Genomic DNA, 9,304 nt, shown 5'->3' on the forward strand with positions numbered 1-9,304 from the left:
TCTGTCTCTCTCTCTCTCTCTCTCTGTTACTACCCACTCTCTCTCTCTCTCTGTTACTACCCACTCTCTCTGTCTCTCTCTCTCTGTTACTACCCACTCTCTCTCTCTCTCTCTCTCTCTCTCTCTGTTACTACCCACTCTCTCTCTCTCTCTCTCTCTCTCTCTGTTACTACCCACTCTCTCTCTCTCTCTCTCTCTCTCTCTGTTACTACCCACTCTCTCTCTCTCTCTCTCTCTCTCTCTGTTACTACCCACTCTCTCTCTCTCTCTCTCTCTCTGTTACTACCCACTCTCTCTCTCTCTCTCTCTCTCTCTGTTACTACCCACTCTCTCTGTCTCTCTCTCTCTGTTACTACCCACTCTCTCTCTCTCTCTCTGTTACTACCCACTCTCTCTGTCTCTCTCTCTCTGTTACTACCCTCTCTCTCTCTCTCTCTCTCTCTCTCTCTGTTACTACCCACTCTCTCTCTCTCTCTCTCTGTTACTACCCACTCTCTCTCTCTCTCTCTCTGTTACTACCCACTCTCTCTGTCTCTCTCTCTCTGTTACTACCCACTCTCTCTCTCTCTCTGTCTCTCTCTCTCTGTTACTACCCACTCTCTCTCTCTCTCTCACTACCCACTCTCTCTCTCTCTCTCTCTCTCTCTCTCTCTCTCTCTCTCTCTCTCTCTCTGTTACTACCCACTCTCTCTCTCTCTCTCTCTCTCTCTCTCTCTCTCTCTCTGTTACTACCCACTCTCTCTCTCTCTCTCTCTCTCTCTCACTACCCACTCTCTCTGTCTCTCTCTCTCTCTCTCTCTCACTACCCACTCTCTCTCTCTCTCTCTCTCTGTTACTACCCACTCTCTCTCTCTCTCTCTCTCTCTCTCTCTGTTACTACCCTCTCTCTCTCTCTCTCTCTGTTACTACCCACTCTCTCTCTCTCTCTCTCTCTGTCTCTCTCTCTCTGTTACTACCCACTCTCTCTCTCTCTCTCTCTCTCTCTCTGTCTCTCTCTCTCTGTTACTACCCACTCTCTCTCTCTATCTCTCTCTCTCTCTCTGTTACTACCCACTCTCTCTCTCTCTCTCTCTCTCTCTCTCTCTCTCTGTTACTACCCACTCTCTCTCTCTCTCTCTCTCTCTCACTACCCACTCTCTCTCTCTCTCTCTCTCTCTGTCTCTCTCTCTCTGTTACTACCCACTCTCTCTCTCTATCTCTGTTACTACACACTCTCTCTCTCTCTCTCTCTCTGTTACTACCCTCTCTCTCTCTCTCTCTCTCTCTCTGTTACTACCCACTCTCTCTCTCTCTCTGTTACTACCCACTCTCTCTCTCTCTCTTACTACCCACTCTCTCTCTCTGTTACTACCCACTCTCTCTCTCTCTCTCTCTCTCTCTCTCTCTCTCTTACTACCCTCTCTCTCTCTCTCTCTCTCTCTCTCTCTCTCTCTCTCTCTCTCTCTCTCTCTCGCTGTTACTACCCACTCTCTCTCTCTCTCTCTCTGTTACTACCCACTCTCTCTCTCTCTGTTACTACCCACTCTCTCTCTCTCTCTCTCTCTCTCTCTCTCTGTTACTACCCACTCTCTCTCTCTCTCTGTTACTACCCACTCTCTCTCTCTCTCTCTCTCTCTGTTACTACCCACTCTCTCTCTCTCTCTCTGTTACTACCCACTCTCTCTCTCTCTGTTAATACCCTCTCTCTCTCTCTGTTACTACCCTCTCTCTCTCTCTGTTACTCACTCACTCACAAGCTCCTCTTTGTTCAGAGATATAAAAATTGCCTTTTAAAATGTGATTTCGTCAGCAGGCGCTGTTGGAATCTTGTTATTCTTTGACAATCCTGCATTCCTCACATACTCCAGATACACTTGTCACACACACAGCAGATCCCTGGCAGCCTCACCTCATGGCAGTTACTTACTGTACTGGAGTTGAAGTGAAGTAGTAAAGTGCTTTTTATTCAGAGGAAAGGACGGGTGAAAACAAAGGTTGCATGTGCCCATTCTCCATGCTCAAACAGGTCTGGGGGCAGGCATCAAACCAGACTGACTACCATCTGATCAATAATAATAATAATAATAATAATAATAATAATAATAATAATAACTTGGATTTATATAGCGCCTTTCATAAAACCCAAGGATGCTTTACAATTCTAAAGGAAAACAGAAAACAAACAAAACCAAACAGGAACTGGGGCTGTGTTCGGAATGGTATACTAGCATACTGCATACTAGCATACTCAATGAGTATATACTGCATACTGCCTACTAAATTCATAATAAGTATGTGAAAACCAGCCGACCATTTACACAGTATGCATACTGCCTCCCAGAATGCATTTCGCCGGAAGTGACGAATTTAAACTTCCATTTTAAACCTCCATTAGCTAAAATATGTAATTTTGGCTTTACACGTGTTAACATGTCATTTTATGAAGTTTTAATATGTTTTCAGGCGAGAAAGTAACCACATATATTCCCAAAATGTGTCCAGTTTACCAAAATAACCTGTTTATATATCTGATCTGACGATTTTTTGCGTCTTCTGTTAGCTAGCTGCGTTCGTAAATTCGCCCTGGAAATATGATCAGCACTCATGGAATGCCTCTTGTCCAATCAAATTACTTGGTCCCTTTATGACGTTGCACCCAGTGTGCGCTCCGGCGCTCTCATAGCGATTTTACGAACACACCCTACGTTGCTTACCTTCACTCACTCGACAGAGATATCGTAACATAATTACAACACGTTGTAAAATGATTTGGGGGCCAATATCTTTAGCTAGCTCAAGTAACTAGCTTACTATATTGTTGTCTTAACAGTTGGTAAAATAACATGATTAAAATAAATATATATGAGCAATAACATATCGTGGGCAAGCACTACAACCAACTTGTCCGTCTGAAGCTACAATACTGGGATCATTTGTCAGTGTTTCCTCTATATGCATTTATTGGTGGCGGGCCGCCACCAAAGAATTTCCTCCGCCACTATTCAGTCCACTAAGTGCACGATTTCTCAAAAAAAAAGAAAAAAAGATTTAGGCCGCTTTTCAGACCTTCACAGCGCTAGATTTAGGCCGCTTTCAGACCTACATTTCGTTCCGATTTAGGGAGCAGTAAATTACAATGTTACAATGTTGCAGACTTAATCGCACCCACAAGCGCGAAGCGACGCGCTTGCAAAACTGTTTTGTGATTGGTCGAATACATCTAGGCTGCGTCTACAAGCTACTTCAAGTTTTACAATCCATTACAGATTGAGTTAGCAACACTGCATCAGCGACGACTGTGGGTTATTGCATTCTATGGTTCATGTTCTTATACCAGTGCTCAGTATACAAGTATTTTAAATGAACATTCGTAATGTAGTCTGATGTTCATGGTCAACTAAATCAGGCTATTTTGTGAAACAATTATGTTTCCGCTACCTTCGAACTACTTAAACTAATTGCCAGCAATGTTATCCAGCAATGTTAGCTAGCTATGTGTTCATAAATTCCTGGTTGCATTTTCAGATGAGTTTGTTAAAGTATTTCAAGCGAAAAGTACCAGAAGATGAGGAAGATGGTCAGGTAACCACACATAGTGAAAAATATGATGATAAATACGATGTAATAATATGATGAGACGGTATGATATGGCAGGTGTGTGGTGGTCTTGCGGCCTGTCTCGTTCCAGCGAGTCAACTCGTATTACGAGTGCTTACCATCACCAAGTACGCTCGCCAACTAAAGCACTTGATTACGTTGATATAAACATACTAAGAACTTGGTAATAGGCATAATACGAGTTGACTCTATAACTAGACATTGTGCGCTCTGCGCTGCGGGCTAACGATCTTGTAACTTCGCACACAATAGCAGCATTTAAAATGTTTTTTTTAAAAGTTTAGTTTATGTTCAACTGGAAAAGGTAGTGAGCACAGAATTTCGTGTTTTGATTCTGCTAAAATTGCCTTTAAAAAAAGCCTGGAGCAGGAGAGAAGAGTGGAGCAGCAGAGAAAAGAGTAGCAGGAGAGAAGAGTGGAGGAGAGAAGAGTGGAGGAGAGAAGAGTGGAGGAGAGAAGGGTGGAGGAGAGAAGAGTGGAGCAACAGAGAAGAGTGGAGGAGAGAAGAGTGGAGGAGAGAAGGGTGGAGGAGAGAAGAGTGGAGGAGAGAAGAGTGGAGGAGAGAAGAGTGGAGGAGAGAAGAGTGGAGGAGAGAAGAGTGGAGGAGAGGAGTGGAGCAGCAGAGAAGAGAGGAGGAGAGAAGAGTGGAGGAGAGAAGAGTGGAGCAGCAGAGAAGAGTGGAGGAGAGAAGGGTGAAGGAGAGAAGAGTGGAGGAGAGAAGGGTGGAGGAGAGAAGAGTGAAGGAGAGAAGAGTGGAGGAGAGAAGAGTGGAGGAGAGAAGAGTGGAGGAGAGAAGAGTGGAGCAGCAGAGAAGAGAGGAGGAGAGAAGAGTGGAGCAGCAGAGAAGAGAGGAGGAGAGAAGAGTGGAGCAGCAGAGAAGCAGGGAGACAAAGGAAAACACAGACTCTCAGGCTGGGACCCTAAATGGGCAGAGAACAGGAAGTTCCCATGGCTGTACAACACTAACCGTGGTGAGTATACTATTGACACCATATCATGCACTTCAGAATATTTCAGTGCAATATGACCAATAATGCCAATTTACTCTGTCCTTACAGGAATGTTTTGCCGCTTATGTCGGCAACATAAACAGACCCCAAAGGGAGGAAAAGCAGGAGCCAATCGGCCATTTATAGAGACAGGCAGCCAACAATATAGGCTTGATCAATTGGACAGGCATGCGATGACAGAGCACCACAAACAAAGTGTGAAGTTTCATGCTTCACTGGCACAAGGTGAACTTTCTTCTTTAGATATAGGAAGCTATTTTAATTGATAAAGGACTATCAGGTATAACCAGCTTTTGTTGCAATAACCATTTGTACCTGCTTTGTATAGGTTCTTCTTCAGTTGTGGCTGCATTCAACCCAGTCATCAATTTAGAGCATGAGGCCATCATTGGGGGGTTTAAATGCCTCTATTACCTCACCAAGCGAGAGCAGGCACACCACACCAATTATCCTGCTCTCCTTGAACTTGCCGAGTTGCTGGGGTGTGACTACTTCAAAAAGCTGAAGGTAAACAATGATCATGCTTGCTATGTTGTTCTTGTTCTTGTTCTTGTTCTTGTTCGCAAATTATCTTAAAAATGTAATATTCCAACTATAATCAAATGTATTTTTAGATAGGGAAACAGACCACCTACCGGTCCCATGTCATCATAGATGAAATGTTGGAGATTTTGGCCACAGTGGTCATGGAGCCAATCCACCAAAACATCCACTCGTCCTTGGCTATTGGGCTGGAGGTGGATGAGAGCACAGACGTCTCTGTGCAGAAGCAGCTGGATATACACATCAGGTACTATTCAAATCAAAGTACACTGATTGTGTCTGAGTAATACATATATGTTGAGGATGTCTTTTTGTGCTTTTCAGATATATGGACAATGAAGGCCAGCTCCACAGCCAGTTCCTCGATCTGGTGTCAGTGCCTGACGGAAAGGCAGCTACTATAGTGGCTGCCATAAAGGATGTGCTGCACAAAAACAAGGTTCCAACCGAAAGGTTATTTGGATTGGGAACAGATGGAGCTGCTGTAATGACCGGTATGAGACACAACATGAGCAAGTGGAATTACTGTAAATGGGTTTTTATTTTTACTGCATGTTTTAGTTGCTCAGACACTGACCATGAAATGGTATCTGCATGTCTTGATTCGATTATATTTATTTTCCTGTAACAGGGCGGGTGAATGGTGTGGCCAAGCAGCTGCAGGACGACTTCCCCTGGATGCTGCCAGTGGCGTGTGCTGCCCATCGCCTCGCCCTGGCATGTAGGGATGCCTCATCTGCGGTCCCCTACATGGCTACCTTCAGGGACCACTTGCAGCAGCTCCATCTATACTTTCATAACAGCGCCAACAGAACGGCCGTTATGAAAGCTGCAGCACAGACCGTGGGCCTCACTGACTTAAAAATGAAGGTGAGATCACAGAAAAACATAATAAAATACTCTTAACTTTTAACAGTAATGTTGGCCATGATTGTGTACTTCAGATGCACTTCCTGTGTTCTGAATGTCTTCTCTCATGACGGAAATATGTTTCAGCAAGTGAAGGACACACGCTGGCTGTCCCAGCACCTGGCAGTCATGAATTTGCAGCGGAACCTCAGTGCAGTCCTGGGTGCCTTGGCTGATGAGACAGAGTACCATAAGTGCCCAGTAGCCAAGGGCCTGTATGGGTTCTGCTGCACCTACCGCTTCGTTGCAGCGGTCTATCTGCAGGCGGATGTTCTGCCACATCTGGCTCGGCTGTCCAAGATGTTCCAGAAAGAAAATGTAAACTTCTTGGCCATCAAAGAGCAGGTATTTCCTAAAGGCAAATCACTTTTAACATGTTGCTCTAGAACTCAATAGAACTAATCATAGCCTTACTGAAAAAAAAATTAAGCCTGGCCCTTGTGTGACTACCTTTATGAGGTCCCAGTGACGATGGCGTGCCTGAGGACCATCAGAGATGCAGGAGATGCACAGCCCCCTGGCTCATTCTTGGCCCAGCTCAATAATGAGCTTGATAACCCTGCAGGATTAGGGGGGTTTAATATCACCCATGAGGAGGAGAGGGAGAGGAGAGGCAGAGGCCAGCTGGAGCAGACTAGGGAGGCGCTCTGGTCCCGGTTCAGGACGCAGGTACATTTGTTTTGGATGGTTGTAAGTGTTGATCTAGTCTAGTACTATAAGTGTTAATCTAGTAAGTACTATAATAAGTCTGAGGAAATTAAACAAAATACCAGATAGGCACTAAGGTAGCCATCCCAGTTGTGTTTTGGAGGAAACAACATGACATTCAGTTTTCATTGCAAAACCACTAAAGCTATCCAAACTCCAAAGCTATCCAAACTTGCAGTCTTCCACTAGTATTGTATGTTTATCCTCTATACAGGGCATTTCTGTAAAAGACTCCCAGCGCTCAGACGCTGGAAAGGTTTCAATCAATTAAACTAGTCTGTAATTTGTGCCATGTTTAGGTAATGGAGCCCTATCTGGATGGCCTCCAGGATAGCCTGGACAGAAGGTTCCAGAACCTGGACATCATGGGGGCATTTCATGTTCTGGGACCCCAAGCAGCCAAGGAGGATGATGCTGTCAACATTGCACATCTTAACTTCCTGTCTGCAAAATTCCTGCAGCAGTCTGGAGGAAATGTACCGATACTGCAAGAATGGCCTTCTTATAAGCAGCATGTGCTGATTGGAGCATTCAAGGTAAAATCTGAACTTCACAATTAATAGTTCTGCAGAAAGATAATTGAGGACCCCAGAATAATGTTGTCTCACTGTGTTATGTGTTTCAGACCATGGACCAGCTCACTATGATGGGTAAACTGTCATCCCAGCACGATGAATGGGGACAGCTCTACCCATGTCTGAGTCAGCTGGCTACCATTGCCCTCACAGTTCCCATCTCCAGTGTGAACTGTGAGAGGGACTTTTCCACAATGAATAGGGTAATTTACTAAGTAATCTAAATCTGATATTGTTTGATTTCTCTCACCTTCCCACATACCACTTATTTTTGTCATTGTTTCTATTTGCAGGTGAAGACTGACCTGAGAAACAGACTGCAGCAGGGTTTCCGGTAGAAAAATTTGGTGCCGGTCAACGTGTCCGGGAAGATTTCAATGTGTCGGACAAACGGGAGAAATTCCGGTCATCATATTAGAATATAATATAGGTGTTTGTCGCGGTGATTAGCTGTTGTGTAGCCTATATAGGCCTATGCCATTTAATGTCTATTTAAATTCTCATCCGATACGATTAGATCACGAACTATATTATAGGCTTTCATGATTCGCATGCGCTACTATGGCATAATATGTCCAGGGCTGCACGCGCGCCACACTGGCCAGCCTAGTCACCTTTGCTACTTTGAATTACGACTGTAGGCTACTTTAAGATGTTTATTTCAATTGCATTAATGGGATTTGAGTATGTAATTGGTAATTTTAAGTATGCCTAGTTTAGCTTTTGATGGCTATTTGAACGGACTGCATCGATCGATCAATGAACGGACTCCACATTACGTTAAGTGAAGTGTGTTAAATAGTTTCACGACAGTAATGTAAGTTTTTTATATTCTCTTTCCAGTTTTACCCTTTTTATCAATAAAACAACGTCAATTCTATAACCACGTCTCGCTGATTGGGAAGGCATTAAGTCTAGCTGCCTGTCAAATCATACTTACTCGGACTCGGGAGTATGAGAATGGGGAGGATGTATCGGGGGGATACACACCCGTGGACTATTTCACCTTAGTGGCACAAATTAAACTCTAACACTATAGATAGACTAAATTGAACTAAAATGATGGACACCGACTGAATAACTGAGTGGGGGGAAGACAGGTCTCAAATGTGGAACAATTATAACATTTAATACATAAAGATAAAACATACACAAATATATAACATTGATATCCCTAAACTCAAATGTAGTGTGGTATTGTCAACCTAATCTAATCAATCCTAATCTAATGGTACCAGTAGCCCAGGTTGTCGATAGTAGCGCAATACTCCCGTAGTACTTCTCCCGACCAGGGCTGGAACGGGCACGGCAGGCTCAATCAATGAACGGGGTTGAGATGGCCGCTAGCGTCCTTTACTAGCCGCATCTCACGGCCCTCGGTGGTCATTCACTGTGCTCTAGCAAATCCAAAACACGCAGAACAATAACCTTGACTCCGGTCACTGCAGTGGTTTTATTTAGACTAGATCAAACTCAATTAACTGACTAAACTACTCGCGCCGTTGAGAGACAGGGTTGCCAGATGGGGCGGGTTACCGCCGAATGGGCTACTGGGTTTAGCGGTTATTTTCACCGGACATTTTGACCGAAGAGGTTTAAATATGTCGGACTTCAACAGATTTTATCGGACAAAGACCGGTAATTACCGGTTAACGGAAACCCTGGACTGCAGGGGGACCATCCGGCCGCCTGCATGATACTGAGCAACGGGCCGCCAATAACTGAGTTCCCTTATGACAGAGCCTTAGAGCTCTTCTTCAAAAAGAAAAGAAAAATAAAGTGCTCTCAGCCAGGCTGCACACTTTGACACTAAGGCCCCCCCCCCCCTCCAAAAAAAGCATGACCCTCCCCTGTTTTTCCACCTAAGAAAAATCCACCTCTACCAGAAAACTGCATTACTTACTTTACTCATGTACTTATTATTGTGATTATGTACCTTGCTGCAATGCTAATGTTGAAAACA

This window comes from Nansenia antarctica (assembly GCF_963989245.1).
Source record: "Nansenia antarctica genome assembly, contig: SCAFFOLD_373, whole genome shotgun sequence".
NCBI classification, from domain to species: Eukaryota; Metazoa; Chordata; class Actinopteri; order Argentiniformes; family Microstomatidae; genus Nansenia; species Nansenia antarctica.